Genomic DNA, 16,100 nt, shown 5'->3' on the forward strand with positions numbered 1-16,100 from the left:
TAAATGTTGGACACAAATTATTTAAGTTAAGGAGAATAAATGGATTACAAGATGCAAGTCTCTTGACAGCAGCACCAAATATGTAGAACAACTTTGTCTATCCACACATCTACATTTTCATCAAGGTCTATTAAATTTAAACTTTTTCATTTTTAACATTTAGAAATCTTATTCTACATTGTTATTCAAACAGTTGTGAGCAGTATTTCTGACATCAACAGCCTACTCAAAAGGTTAACATTTATAATCTACCTCATATATAAGTTGCCTACAAATAATTTAAAACATCAATTGCAATAATTGAATGATGATTAAAATGGAATATATATGGTGCAAATAATGTGAAAATAAATAATATTTTTATACATTTATATCTTTTTAAATGTAATTTCAAATGTATATTTTTTAATTTTTATACTTGCAAATAATATTTTACATGAATCAGACATTAAAACAAACAAACACATAACTGAATGTGAATAAATACAAACTTATTTCAACAGTAACAGACACTGAATTTGAAATCTAAAAAATTGTAACCTTCCTGCCAAAAAACAAGGATACAAGAATTCAACACGCTTAACAATAGATAACAGACATAAATACTATGATCCAAAAATAAAAATGTAATAACTGATAATTTAGTTTAATTTTTAAACATCAGTCATCGATATAACAAACAAGGATGTGATACATGATTCAAAAACACAATTGCAAAGTGTTAAATCTGATTTTGCAAGAGAAGGTAGTAAAAAATAATCATAATACTGTTTTTTTCTTACTAATAAAATTTTTCAATACTACTTACTTATACTTAAGCTTTCTTAACAATTAAAAAACTGAATTTTAAGACCACTTTTTTTAAGTACTAAGATATTACTGAACCATACTTTGGAATAGACAATTACAAATCCACATTAAAAAGAATTAGTTATGGCTACTAGATGAAACATAACAATTAAAAAAACGAAATAAATACAATTCTTCATTACTGCTTCCAGACACAATATAAGTAATTGAATAAAGCTTGAGAGAAACTAGCAATCACGGTAACATAAGTATCTGTACTAATTAACTAGTAGTCTTATGTGATCGGTAAAGTTTTTTAATAAAGCCAAGGGAAATTTTGTCATATAATCCTAAAAAAAAAAATAATTTTTTGAGAATTTTGGAATTTAAAATCATTAATTAAATTCTAATAACAATAAAAAACTACTTTCTTGAAAATCAAAATAATTTCAAACTTTTAAAGAAAATTTTTTTTTTTTTTTAGATTACATTCTGGAGAATGTAACAAATAGATTTCATAACTGACAAATAACAAATTATTCAAAATAAATAATATACCATTCACTAATCTGTAGCAGATTCGTTTTCAGTAACTGCAAAATTTTAAAAAAGGTTTTATTTTAATCATTACAGCTTTTAATGTTATTAAAAAGCTGTTTTCAAAATGTTGGTATTTTGTATTTTTACCTTCATAAAAAGAATCAGTTACATGTAATTTTTAATTAAAAAATTGCTACAAAAACATATTTGTAACTTTTATTAATCAGATCTGAAATTTCTGAACAAGTATTTTAATTTTTTCTAATTCCTGCTTGTTATCATATAATTTAAAATGTTCAGGATCCTATTTAATCTTTTGATAAGTATTAATAATAATTATATTAAAAATGGGATATTAATAAAAAATTAAGAGAAAAAATATCAATAAATATTAGCATAGATTCTTAGAATAAATATGCATAGATACTATGCATTTGTCAAAAGTGATGTTACTAGAACAAATTTATGAAGATTATTTTCGTGAAAACAATACAATACTGAACTTATTTCAAGTAAGTAAAATCAAAAATTAAAAAGATAAGCTGTTAAATAAAATTTCTATAAAATGATTGTAGTCTTTTTCAATGAATTTAAACAAAATCTCAATCAAATTATTAATATAAACATTTTATAAATTATTATAAAAAAGGAAAGCTACTTTATTTCATATTGACATGATACAGTTGATAAACAAGTGCATCACAAAGATCTCCGGGGACTTTATAACATATTCTACTCGTGAAAATAATAACAAAAATTCATTTTGCTCTGATTTCAGCTACCCTGGTGAAACGAGGTCATAATGAAATTTTTAGCATGTTAATTAAGGAATTAAAAAATTAAATTTTTAGGATGTTAATAAAGGAAAATTAATGATTTAGTATGGTTTTTAACTTGAAAAATCAAATCAAATAGGTCTCAGAACCACATCTGCAGTAATTTGTGAGAAATCTGGAGTGTAAACCAATAAATTAGAAGGAAAACCCCGTTTTTTTTTATGTCTGATGTAAAATAACTTTGTTACACGGGTGATAAAAACATAAAGCTTTTAAACACAAAACCTGTAGAAAATTTAATCCTGAACAGAATGGTATAAGATAAGTTGAATAAAAAAAGAAAAGTTAACATTTATCAGAAAAGTATTTATTTAATGTAAACAAAAACCAAATTGTTTTTTGGTGATGTGAAAAATTTATACAAACTAAATTTACTGATAAAAATTAGTTAAAAAAAACTCCCTTTCTGCATGTCAAAAGGTGGAGGTAGATTTCACCGGTGCTAAGTAGAAGATAAAAAAGATTTCCACCTTAAAGTTGAGAAAAACTTCAAATTTTCTCAATATGACAATGGTTGTATGTAAAAAGAAGTTTCACATGTTTAGTATACAGCAAGCCACATCTTACAATTCCACAAACATTTTGGTCATCCCTTGCCATACGGGTTGGTCATATCAAAAATTGTTTCAGACAAGAGTTTTAGGTAATGTTTAAAGGACTAACGAACACTTCAAACCAATTCAATACTGTGCTTATTAAGGGAGGTATGATTTTTTTTTTGTCTTCAAAACCCCATTTTTTCACCCCCTACGCCAATGGTTGGTGATATCAAATATCTTTACTTACATAAGTTTTAGGCCCTTATCCAAAGAATAGTAGGAACTTTACAAATTCGATATTTTACTTAATAAGAAAGTTATGGTGATTTTTTTTTGTTTTGTTTTTGAAAAAGCCCCCATTCCATCCCCATGGTATGATTTTGGCCGTTAACGAACTTGACTGAGATTTTAGGGACGAGTTATTTTTAAAGAATAATTTAAAAGTGATTGGTGCAGAATTACAGCAGTTATTGTGTCCACAAGAAAGTGAAACAAATATATATATATATAAAATGTATATATAAACTTCTGAACTGACGGTGGTTTTGGGGTCTGGTGGGTGTGAAATATGAAGATATGTCACAATTTTCCAGAAGTCGGATCATGTTACCCATTAAGAAATCTACCTAATAATTAAAATTACTTTGATAATAACTTTTTTTATTAATGACAGAAACACAATAAATTAATTGAAATTTTTTTTCAAAGTTGGCTATAAAATAACAACAGCTGATATAAACTGATAAGCATACTGTTAAAATTCTGTAAGGAATATTAACCCTTTCCCCTCGGGTAGCCAGCAATGCTGACTGCCATTTCCATAACAACCTGAGATTGTTCAGTTAAATTTTGTCCTTGGGCAGGTTTTAATTGCTTTGTACTCTAGGATCAGATGTCCAGCTGTGCTGGCCACTAATAATTTCCCTACGCACTCGGCTGGCCAACACTGGTGGCCATTTGACATCTTTTTTTATATTTTAGACATAAATTGTCTGGTTGGTTTTGAAAAAAGGGAACAACTTTTTAACTCAGTTGAGATGATGTTTTATAAAGTTAGCAACACTTCAGTTTCAGTTTCGCAGTAGAAATATGTAAACATCGGCTTTGAATTCACAGGTAGTGAGTCTAACCTTACTTTATTCAGCTTGTTGTGTACCGATTGTTTTAGTGCAGTTATCTATTACTCAAATGATTAATTACTACAAATATCTGAGTTTAGTATAAAATACTGTAAATATTAGTCCATTAGTTATTCTTTCGCACAGGTATTTGGTTTGTGAATATTAGAATTAGAACATGTGTGTTTGAATATTAGAATTAGGACGTGTGTGTTTACTAGCAAAATGAGCAATTTACTCGATAATTCCGATGATATACGGGATGCTTTGGAAGACTAACTAGATAGTAATTATGATTCTGATCATGTGAGTGATATTGATTCTGAGATTGGTAATCTGTTCGACGAAGAAGTACTAAATCAAAATGGTGTAAATGTGTCTGATGAGAATGAATTTGAAGAACAGTTTAAAGAATATAATAATAGTGTATTGAATGAAGAACAGTCAGAAAGAATTGCAGAAGGGGAGGAAGATCAGATTATCGAAGGCATTGAGGGAGATGAAAACGATGCTGAAGGAGATGGATGGAAAGAATGGTGTGACAATGATGTAAAATTCAATAAGTATATTTATGTAAATGAGAGTGGCTTTAAGCCACCTCGTGGTCAAATACCAGACAGAATTAGAATATTTTCAGTTATTCTTTACTGATAGTTTACTTACGGAGATTGTAAATGAAACAAACAGATATTCCAAAGAAAAAATTCAAAAGAATACCCTGTTACGCAAAAAATCTATCTGGTGGTCTAACAAGTTACGCTCCGAGAAACGAAAGCTTTCCTAGGGGTTTTAATCAATATGGTTATGAATTCCAAGCCTGAAATTGAAGACTACTTTTCTGCAGACTACACTGACTATCTACCTTTCTTTAGAGATACATTTTCTAAAGACAGATTCCACCAAATCTTTTAGAATCTGCACGTAAATCCTCCTCCAAGTGGTCCTGTACAAGGACATGTAACACGTTCTGGGAAGGTGCGCAGAGTAGTCATGTATTTGGACAAGAAGTATAGACAGTACTACGTCCCACAACACAAAGTGAGTATTGACAAGAGTACAGTGGCTTTTAAAGGTAGGGTTTGTTTTAAGATGTATAATAAGGGCAAACCCATTAAATGGGGAATAAGGATTTGGATATTGTCAGAGTCAGCAACCGGCTATATTTGTGCCCTAGTATTTAGGCAAACCTACAACCAACAGCATGTACAGACTAGACTTAGAAGTCACTGCTAGAGCGGTCTTACACTTAGTGAAAAAACTGGAAGACGATTATGGTACAGTTGAAGGGCTACATGTATTCACTGATCGGCTACACACAAACTTAGACTTGGCATTAGCACTGCATGAAAAGAAAGTTCACATAACCGGCACAATTGTACGAAACAGAAAAGGATTGCCCCCTGCAGTGAGAACAACAAGAAAGATGAAAAATTCACAAAATAAGTCATCAGAACAAGTTGTCCAACCAATAAAACTGAAGAAAGGGGAAATCAAAGCATATCGAAAAGATGATAAATATTCACTTCTACTCTGGAAGGACACTAATGATGTAACACAATGCTTACTACGCTGTATGGCAACTCAACCCAGGTTGTAAGACGGGTGAAGAATGGTGGACAATTGGAAATTGTACAGAAACCAACTGTTGTATGTAAGTACAATGAGTCGATGCGGGTAGTTGATTTAATGGACCATTACATGTCTTCACATCCCTTCATTAGGAAATCAATCAAATGGTGGCGGAAAATCTTCTTTTAGTTTATTGAAACTCCGATTGTAAACACATATATCTTGTTTTGTAGCAACAAACCTCCAAAAGAAAAAGTGACACAAAGAAAGTTTAGGAAGCAGTTAGTAAAACAGTTAGTGGGGGAGGTTCGGAATGTAAACAAAAGACATAGACTATCAAATTTTGTTGATGAACAGTGACTGGATGGTAAACTCCATATAATGTATCCACTCGAAGAGAGAAAAATTAAAGACTGCGCTGTTTGTAGTGATCGCAGTGTAGGAGGAGTTCGACGACGGACAAAATTCTTCTGGAAAACTTGTATTGCTAATCCAGGGCTTTGTCCTGGGGTTTGTTTTGAGAAATATCATACTCAGGAAAATTTTAAAAACTAATTTTTGTAAAACATGATTTGTAACTGAAATGTTATCTTTTTCAGTAACTAATAGGCCTATCCTAATATTGTAAATTTAACATAAGTAAAACTAAAATATTATAATCCAGTAATTCAAATGTTTGAAATAAATTAAAAATCTGTTATTGCAATCAAATTTGTTATTATTTATTTACATAAGTTTCAATTATATTAGATAAACAAAAATAGGTTTAGATAAAAAAACTGGGTGGTTGCTCAAACAGAACACTTTCTGGGCTATAGATTGCCTATGCCAATATTTCGTTAGGGTCTGTTAATTGTAGGAATTTCAAAAATCACTTTATTGCAACAATTGGTAAATTGAAGTAATTTAAATGACTAGTTTATGTGAAAAAAATGTTTAAAAAATTCACATTCTTTGTAACATAACTTTTTCTATCTTTCAATACGCAATATAATATATTAGATTATTTGATATCATAACAAAAGCTACATCACGCAGTTGCATATATTTTAAATATTTAAAACAAAGTAAAACATAACCATTTATATCAAAATAAGGGGTTTTAATTTATTATCAACATTTATTAACATGGCAGTCGAGCTCACAAACAAACCGCCATGGCCAGTGCTGGCCATCCAATCTTATAGGACATTATCAACTGTTCAATCAACGATCTGACACAGAAATAGGTGTGGCCACCTGATCTGAGAGGACATTTCTTAAAAGTTACTTCCGAGGGGAAAAGGTTAAGTATATCGGTTATTGTGAACTGTGATGTAGGTGAAATTTTTCTGTGAATTTTATTTTGAATCTGATTGATTACACATTGAAGTTATGATGTACTTATTTACAACAGAGAAATACAATGAAATAGTGTTCACTTTGGATATGTGTAATGGTAATGCAATAGCTGCTGCAGTAGAATATGAAATAAATTTACCACATTGCAGGATTCCATATTTCAAAACAATTAGCGAGACTTATTGCAATCTTCAGGAAATGGGTTCACGTATGTCAACAATGAGCATACATGGGCAGAGGTCTTGGCCACAAAGATCACTTGATCAAACGCCTTTAGATTTTTGTGTCTGGGGATGGATGAAAAATACTGTATAAAAAAGAATATACATTCTTGTGAGGAACTGATTGTTCGCATGATGCAGCTGAGCAATTTAAGGGCAGTCCTGAAGAACTAAAAAAAAAAACAACAAAAGCAGTACAGAAGCATGCCAAACAATGTGTTGAAAATGGCAGGCTCATTTTTGAACATTTATTATTAATTGGTATATATAATGCACTTTGGTCTCGTGTACAGTTTCTAAATAAAATTCAAATTTTTTTGTTTTATTCAACTGATCTTACATCAATCTGTTCAGTATTAAATGTTCTACAAGTTTTGTTTAAAGGCTTTATGTTTTTATTACCCATTTAACAAAGTTATTGTATGTCAAACAAAAAAACAGGTGTTTATTGCTCCAATTTATTATTAGAAAAACTACTGCAGATATGGTTGGTTCAGAGACCTATTTTATTTTATTTTTCAAGTCAAAAAACCATAATAAATCATTAATTATACTCCTTAATTAATGTTCTAAAAATTTCAATACTACCTCATTTCACTAGGGTAGCTGAAATCAGAGCAAAATTTTTCACTCACGATAACTCACAAATGAGGCACTTTAGTATATGTTTATATGAACTATTTCCACAAGTAGAATCTGTTATTGAAGTCCTGGGAGAACTTCACGATACATTCTGTTTACACAGCAAGTCAAAATTAAGGAAACCCCTCAACATTCTAAAAAGAATACGGGTGGGTAACTTTCAGGATAAGGTATCTGTCAACTACTTTACCTTTTGACGAGAAATACAATTTCAACACCTTCTTGGTGGATGACCCAGGGGATGTTACTCATATTTTAAATGGCAACACTCTTTGTGTAATATATAATTTTAAAGGTTTCTTTAAGACAAGAAAAATGGTATAAATAAAAAGCTGGTATGATTTCTGTACTAAAAATGGCAGAGGGATAGTTTGGATTTTGAAAAAATATATGATGATTTAAGGAAGTGTTATTGCAAATAAATAAATTTATGGAAATTTCTTTTTAACTGATTTAATTTGTTTTCTGTGCTACCTGCTAACACTGCTATATCTACATGTCACTCAGTGAACAAGTGAGTGTCACACTTTTAATGATGATGGGCTTTGGTGAAATAGTTAGGTTGTATAATGAAATCTGTGAATTGTTAAATGCAACATTTAATAAATGTCAACTCTATTTCAAAAGGTACAGTGCCAAAAACCATCACACGATTTGAAAAAAAAAACCATGGAGCATTAATAGAAGAAAACGAGGGAGGCCTACATCTACAACAAATCATTAGGAGATTACAGAAGAATTTACAGAGAATCCTCACTCCACGACTTGAACAACAGCAGCATGAGAACTTATCACTAGCTAAAGTTCAACGATACAAACATTAAAAAGTGAAAATTTCAAACCCTTCAAAATTCAACTGGTGTAAGTACTTAATGAAGATGACTATGATCGAAGCCTTGAAGTCTGCAAAATTATGATGAACAATACTTGTGCAGATCCTAATTTATTAAACAAAGGGCCACATTTTTTTTTTTAAATGGCAATGTAAATCACCATAATTGTTGATACTGGACTGATATTAATCCACACTGGTATTGTAAGGAACATAAACAGTATCCAGTCAGAGTAAATGTATGGGCAGGTAGTGTTGGCAGATGATTGATAGGGCCTAAATTTAAACGCAGTGAAATATGAAACTTTGCTTCTTGACCACATCATTCCAAACATTGAAAACTTTGTTGCTCTAACTTCCAAAACATTTGCTTTCAACAAGATGGTGCCCCGCCTCATTTTGGTATCAGGTATGTGAAATTTTAAGTGCATTTTTTCCTGGAAGAAGGATTGGCCAAGAGGTCAAATAGAATGGCCAGCACATTGGATTACTTTTTACAGGGCCACTTAAAAAGTATTGTGTATCATATAAGCCCCAAGACAGTGATGATTTACAAAATAGAATTCAAGAATCAGCACAAAATATCACTAGGGAATCACTGAATAATGCAGTATCATCCTTTTACAACAGACTTGCAAACTGTCAAACAGGAGGACATTTTGAACATTTATTAAAATAAAATGTAAATAAATAAACATTATGCTTAATAAATAATTTAAAAAAAAAAAATAGATTATTTAAATTGACGATAATAACCATTTTACCACATTTTCAGAAAGAAATTTATTTATTTATTTGCAATAACAGTTCCTTAAATTATCAATATAATTTTTTTCAAAATTTTATATATATATATAAATAAAAAAAAAACTGAGTGGTTTAAATTTACTTTATTACATTAACAATTAAAAATGTATGTGTTTTATTACTTGAGAGTACAAAGTCTAACTAAATTTTTTTTTACATCTTAGTATAACTCAATATAAGCAGCACCACTTACAACCCTGCAGACATCAAACTTGGCAAGCATGCATGTCTGCTGTTTTTCTTCGGTGCAAGTGGTTACAATATTTCTTGATAAATGATTTCTTTTACATAATTCCAAAGCATAAATCCATTGGCATAGAAAGTTTTTGCAGTGGCCAAGAGTGATGGGAGCTTCTCTGCCTATCTAGCCTTCTGGAAACCTGTTGAGTGCAGTTCACAGAACTTCTGTATGATGTGGAGAGGTTGCATCCTATAGGAAGATTGGGCCCTATATACTTTCAATCTGCAGAAATACAAAGTTCTCTAACATGCCCAAATACACATGCCAATAATAGTCGGTTAAAAAAAAAAACGGTCCAAAAGTTTGATTATGCATGAACACCACACCAAACATTTACTTTCAAATAGTTGCAGATGAATCCCAAAATTGTGTGCAGTTTGTAAGTACCATACTTGACAATTATAGCAATTCATGCCTCTATGAACATGAAATGTTGCTTCTTCACAAAATAAAAAGTACTGCAGGTGATTTTCATCAGCAGAAATGAAGTTTAATATGGTTATTACAAATTGAACTTTTTGTTAGGTTTAATTTTATAGAAAAGTTACAGTATATGATGTATCATATGATGTAACATGATGTATCAATCATTTGTGACATCAGGAAGAGAGCTTTTAGGAATGTTTAGTTGACGACTAACACTATGAACTGAACTTTTTGAACTTAATTGGAAAGACAGTTGAATTCTTTCAGTTTTCAGCACTTTTTTTAGCTCTACCTAGTGAGTGTCCTTTCAAAATACTTCTGGTTTCCAACAACTGTTCAACCCCTTACCCATGCTTTTGTCACAGAGTATTTATATGATATAGATCACGTATTACTTCTTTATATGACAGTCACTGATTTCATTCCTGTAAACTAGTACACAAACTGTGCTTTCTCTTGCAGCGACACCATGGTACTGAAGTCCAGGCTCGTAATAGTTTGACCTAAACAACAGTCTAAAGCAGTTTCTATCTGATGGAGATTGGGTAAAATAATATTTAACTGTTCTTGCTTCAAGATTACACATAAAACACTACTGGGCCACTGCAAAATAAAAATTACTATTTATTAAAACCCCAAATTATTTTCATTTTTCAGACACCCAATGTATAATTTAAATTTCAAAACCTGTTAATTGTAATTGTCAGGAAAAGCTGAAGAGGTAAAAACAGATGAACAGAGATAAGCACGTGACATTTGCAGTGAATGACTGTTAACAATCTGTACATCAACATTTCAACAACATCTTATAATTAAGATATTATCTTATTTCTGCATTTTGCATAATTTAAAAACTCATTTTATACAAATGTTAAAAACATACATTATTTGTATTTTCAAGGTAAAATAAGAGGGAATAAACAGGTACAAAACTAGGATGACTGATGGCTACCAGACTACATTACATGAAGCCTATAAATATGACAATCAGCACATTGTTCTAGCTGACTCACAAAGGGTTGTAATTCATTTTGAATAAAGACCCCATCAAGTCTGCTCATGACAACAATTCTTAGCACAACTTTATAGATTGTCTGAACTGATCTTTTTATTCTAAATGCTAAACTGATAGATTTGCTATGAAGGACAATACTTTCCTGTTTTTTATTATTTATCAGTAAAAACATTTTTATTTTTTTGTTCACATAATTTTTCTTTATACAAGTTTCCTATGACTGGAGTTTTAAACGCACATCAATATTATAACTGAAATTAGATTCAATAAATGTGTAACGGTTTAATAATTTAATTCTAATGAAATGTTAATTTTTTTAATTTAATTTTTATTATATATTTCATCAACCTCTCGTGTAATATACACTTAAAAAGTGACTAGAGTAACTAACAAAAGAAAATTTCAGAAACTTCTGCAATAATTCTGAAAAGCAGTAAAAAGTATTTTCAGGTTTACTTTTATATATATATATATATATATATCTCAAAACATACTCATCCATACATATACCCAACAGATAAACATCAATACATTTCATTAATTTGCTGAAACTTATAAGAGTTTCTGTAAATAAAAACTCCTGCCCCAGTAAGAGTTTTTACTTTGCATCTGGTTAATCTTAAAGCTGAATTGAAAAAAATGAATTTAACATCAGTGAACATTTTTTAAAAATAAGAGTTCTAAAATATTTCATGTTTAAAAAACGTTAACATATACATAAACATTAAGTGATGAACAAGTTTTTTTTTTTTAATAACTTAAGACATTCCCCTTTAACACACATATTTTAACAAAAAAGATGGAATGAATAGAATAAGATGTGAGAAAATTCCCAGACCCTTTCTAGGTTTAAACTCTAGAACAACTGTTCTAGAAGCCAGCATGCTGTTTGCTACACTGACTGGCCAGCACCATAGATTACAATAACAGTAACAATAGTTATTGTAACTGTTTACAACAGTTGTAAACATGTGTTATAACAATTATGTTTACGACATAACAAACGTTTTCTTTTAATGTTGACTTATTTTAACTACTAACAATCAATTGTTATGAACATAAAAATTTCAAATTTTATTTTCATTAATTTCCATTCATAAAAATTTATATGCACAACTATAAAATTCATAATTAATCAATAATCCCTGATGATGGAGGAATAATCCTAAAACGCTTGGATAGTCAATACTCACAATTGTTGGTAAGTGGATTTTTTTATATAAATCATAATATACAACAAATTTAAGCCCATTCTATCCTGCATTGTTTTATCAAGAAAATCTTTCCTATTAAATTAGAAAAACAATTTTTTATCCTTTCATAGTATAAATGATTTCCCATAATCTTAGTCCCATAATGATAGTCCCATAATCTTTTAATAAAACAATTTCCATGAGTGTCGTTAAAAATGATTACGCAGTACTACTTTAGTGTGCGGTCTACAATCATCAATGAGGTCTGAAGTACCACCATCATATTTAACTATTTAAATTTATTTTAAATAGTTAATTAATATTATAAATAATAACCGAATTCTATATTTAATGTTAATTAGATGTGGTTAGGTAATGTTGTTTTTGCATACTGAACTTCATACAATATCAGCATAACCTAAATCTTGCTTTGCACACTACCCTAGTCTAATTAACATACACAAATTATATACACAGTGGTATGGTAGGCCGCAAGTACTGCAGTGGTAGACCTCATAATGATGGTAGACTGTGTACTAAGTAGCATCTTTACTCTTTTATAATTTCAGGTCATTTTGGCTAACAATGAATGATATAGATCTTAAAAACTTATTTCAATTCTTACTTATCACATCAAAATAATATTTTTAATTGTAATAAATGGATTTACAAATACATTAAACCAATTCATGTGGTTCGCAAATAAACAATGTAACTGTTTATAACTTTGGACAGATATTTGAAAATAAGGAACTAAAATTAATGAAAAAGAAATTCATTTAAAATCTTTGATGAAAAAAGGAAAAAATTATTAATACTAACACTTAATAACAATTTATTTAAATCCAGCATCATTTAATATATAATTAAATGAATAAAACAATACAGATGTTTGATAAAGAGTAAATAAGACTGAAATATTAATATAATAAACCAAAAGCTAATTTTTTTACATTAAACGACCCAAAGAAGACACTAAAGTGACTTTAAACATCTGTAAGAAAATAAATTTAATATAACGATTTAATACAATTTTATTTTTTTCAACAATCCATTAATCCATTAGTAATAAAGGAATAATTCATACTGCTACACGTCTAGCAGAAAACAAATTCTTATTTAATGTATATCAAATTTTATAGAAGTGTTTGCACAGAAAAAAGAAAACCTTATGACCAAAAAAAGTATGTTGAGAACCTTCCAATTGAATGATTTATTTCATGACTCAAGAATATTTAAAAAGACTAGAAAGAAATTACCTGTTGCAACAAGTGCAAATTTCTTTAGAAATTTTTTTTATAACATGTACGCGATATTTAAAAAACGATTTTCAGAACAATTGCAGCGACCTAATACTGAAAAAATATATTAGAAACTACATTGTATCACAGCAAAAAAAGCAAAAACCACTGCACACTAATTCAAAAAAATGAAATATATTATTAAAACATGATTACAAAAACTTTTAATATCTAAAAAGAAAAAAAAATTGCTGAAATAGTAAAAACAAAACCTTAAAACTTCATATAAAATTGATAAATTTGCAACTAAAAACTGTGACATAGTTATAAACAAATCTTGCCAGTACAGTACTACATTAATAATAAAATAATGATATCATTTTAAATGAAGCATAGAAATTACTTAGAGAAGGTAAAATGAACTGATAGGAAAAAAGCAGGACATGTCAGAAAAAACTAATAAAGCCTGGGATGGATAGAACAACTTCATAGGATTTTTCTTAGCTTACAACATATTCACATTTCACTATTATACATGTAATGTTTTATATGAATTTTTTAATGATGTATTCCAAATATATCACAGAGACAAGATATATTTCTAAAACCACCATTATAATTCAAATTTATATCTTCTATTTTTTTTTAAATTCTGAAATTTTTACAAAATTAAAAAACTTTTAATATTACACTACAATCTACACAATTAGTGAACTTCATTCTCTAATGCATAAAGATAAGTAATTCATAATAAAAGTTTAGAGCCAAGTTTTAACTTCATATAATTTTCTCCTACTTAGTAGACATATATAATGACCTGTTTCCTACAGTAAGGGGTATATTAATCTGTTAAATTTAACTATCTACCTAGCTTTCTTATCATATGTCACACATGAATAGTACCACCTGTGGTACAATTTCAATTAGTCAGATTCCTTATCTGAGATAATGATATTCAATACAGTCAGTCCTTGGGGTTAATATAATAATGTGCTACTTGTATAGTATATATTAATACAATCTGAATTTAAGTGGGCTTGACATACTCATATTGCACAGTATATTCTATCCAATGAATATGGCAAATTAATTCGATCCATTCTTTCCAAAAGGATGAAGCAAGAAGGATTCTTTCTACATAAGCCTGACATAGGAATAGGATGCTTCTTCCTAAGAATGGTTATACCAATTTCTGATATGTGACCACATCAAAACTACAGTAAATGGCATAACAGTTTCATTTATGGTGGCTAAGTTTAAAGAAAAAGGAAAAAATATTTATCAAAGTTAAGGGATTCTGAAGTTATAAAACATATTTTTCTAAAAATTAAAATGCTGTTTGTTGTCATTTACAAATGTACAGAAGTTCCTACCAGAGTAATATAGAAGAGAAAAGAATAACTAAAATGTTTTCTTTCTTTATGTAAATAAAGTTTTTTCTTTTCTCTTCCTTCTTCTCTTTCACAACTAAAGACTAATCAGAGACAGTTCTAAAATGTATTATTGCTTACTAACTCACTGTGAAATGCCCACACAGACAAGTTTAATATCCTGACTGATGACATCCACTGTAAGCAAGTTTTCTTTTGAAATTTTTATCTTCACTATTAAGTGAACCCAGAATCCTATTACAGTAGACAACAATTAATATCATTATACACATGGGATAGCATATACCTCATAAGTAGATACAATTCATTAACAAAATTCTAATAAGTATTTTTATAACTTCTCTAACTTCCAGTCATAGTTATAATAAGCATATAAATGTCTACATACAAAAATAAATAAAGGTTATTTCAATCTGTCAATGTACAGTAAGCATAAAAAAAATTCTGAATAATTATTATTAAAAGAGAAGCATCTAAAATAAAAACCATACCAAATAAAAACTGTTATTTTCTCTACTAAAATTTGTTAATCTAATATTCATTTCAATGAATAATTGTTTAATAATATGGCATAACATAATGAAAAACTTGTTTTTTTTTTTTTTTTAAATGTAGAACTAAATCTCTGAAACATTCAGTTCTATTCAGGCACCAATAAATGAAGACCTAACTGTAAAAGAACCTGCAAATTTAAAAAATAAACACAAGAATGAAGAAAAAAACAGAAAATTTTAAGTAAACTCTTTTTATTGTTTATCTTGATGGTTTGTATTCATGTAATCAATGAAATAAAGACAAATTTTGAAATAACCAAAACAGAAAATTCTTAACCAAAACAACTTTTAATTTTCAGCTCCCACATAACTGAACAACATTATAGATCAACATTAATTAAATACATCTAAATACTTAACAACAATTTTAAGAAAAAATAAAATGTTTATTACATTTAATTGTTTATGATATAAAAATAACTAATGTTATTCTATAACACTTGATCTATAATGTATAAAATAAAAAAACAAAAGTTGTAATCATTGTGAGAAAATGATAAAACTAAAATTCATTTAACATTACATTACTGTAACAATCTGTACATATTTAAGCAACAATACAATCATCACACTTTTTCAGCAACACAAGAACGCACTATCACTCAAGAGTTAGTCACTTATCATTAGAATAAATCTGAATGAAAGGAAAATCTGTAATAGTTAAAAACAATGTTCAGTAATTTAATACATCATTTTTATTTCCTTTTTCAATTCAGATTTAAAAGAATTCCTATCAAATTAGGATTTTTTTTTTAAAGTTTTTAATTAATTACACTCCTATTCCAAATGCAGTGAACACACAAAA

The 16,100-nt window shown here is 28.9% G+C and overlaps 1 protein-coding gene across 30 annotated transcripts in view; it reads right to left on the reverse strand.

Moving 5' to 3' along the window:
* LOC142318879 (serine/threonine-protein kinase MARK2-like) overlaps positions 1-16,100 on the reverse strand; it is a 385,326-nt gene that overhangs the window by 46,065 nt on the left and 323,161 nt on the right. The gene's annotated exons all lie outside the window — the stretch shown is intronic.

Source organism: Lycorma delicatula, chromosome 2 (assembly GCF_047948215.1).
Source record: "Lycorma delicatula isolate Av1 chromosome 2, ASM4794821v1, whole genome shotgun sequence".
NCBI lineage: Eukaryota > Metazoa > Arthropoda > Insecta > Hemiptera > Fulgoridae > Lycorma > Lycorma delicatula.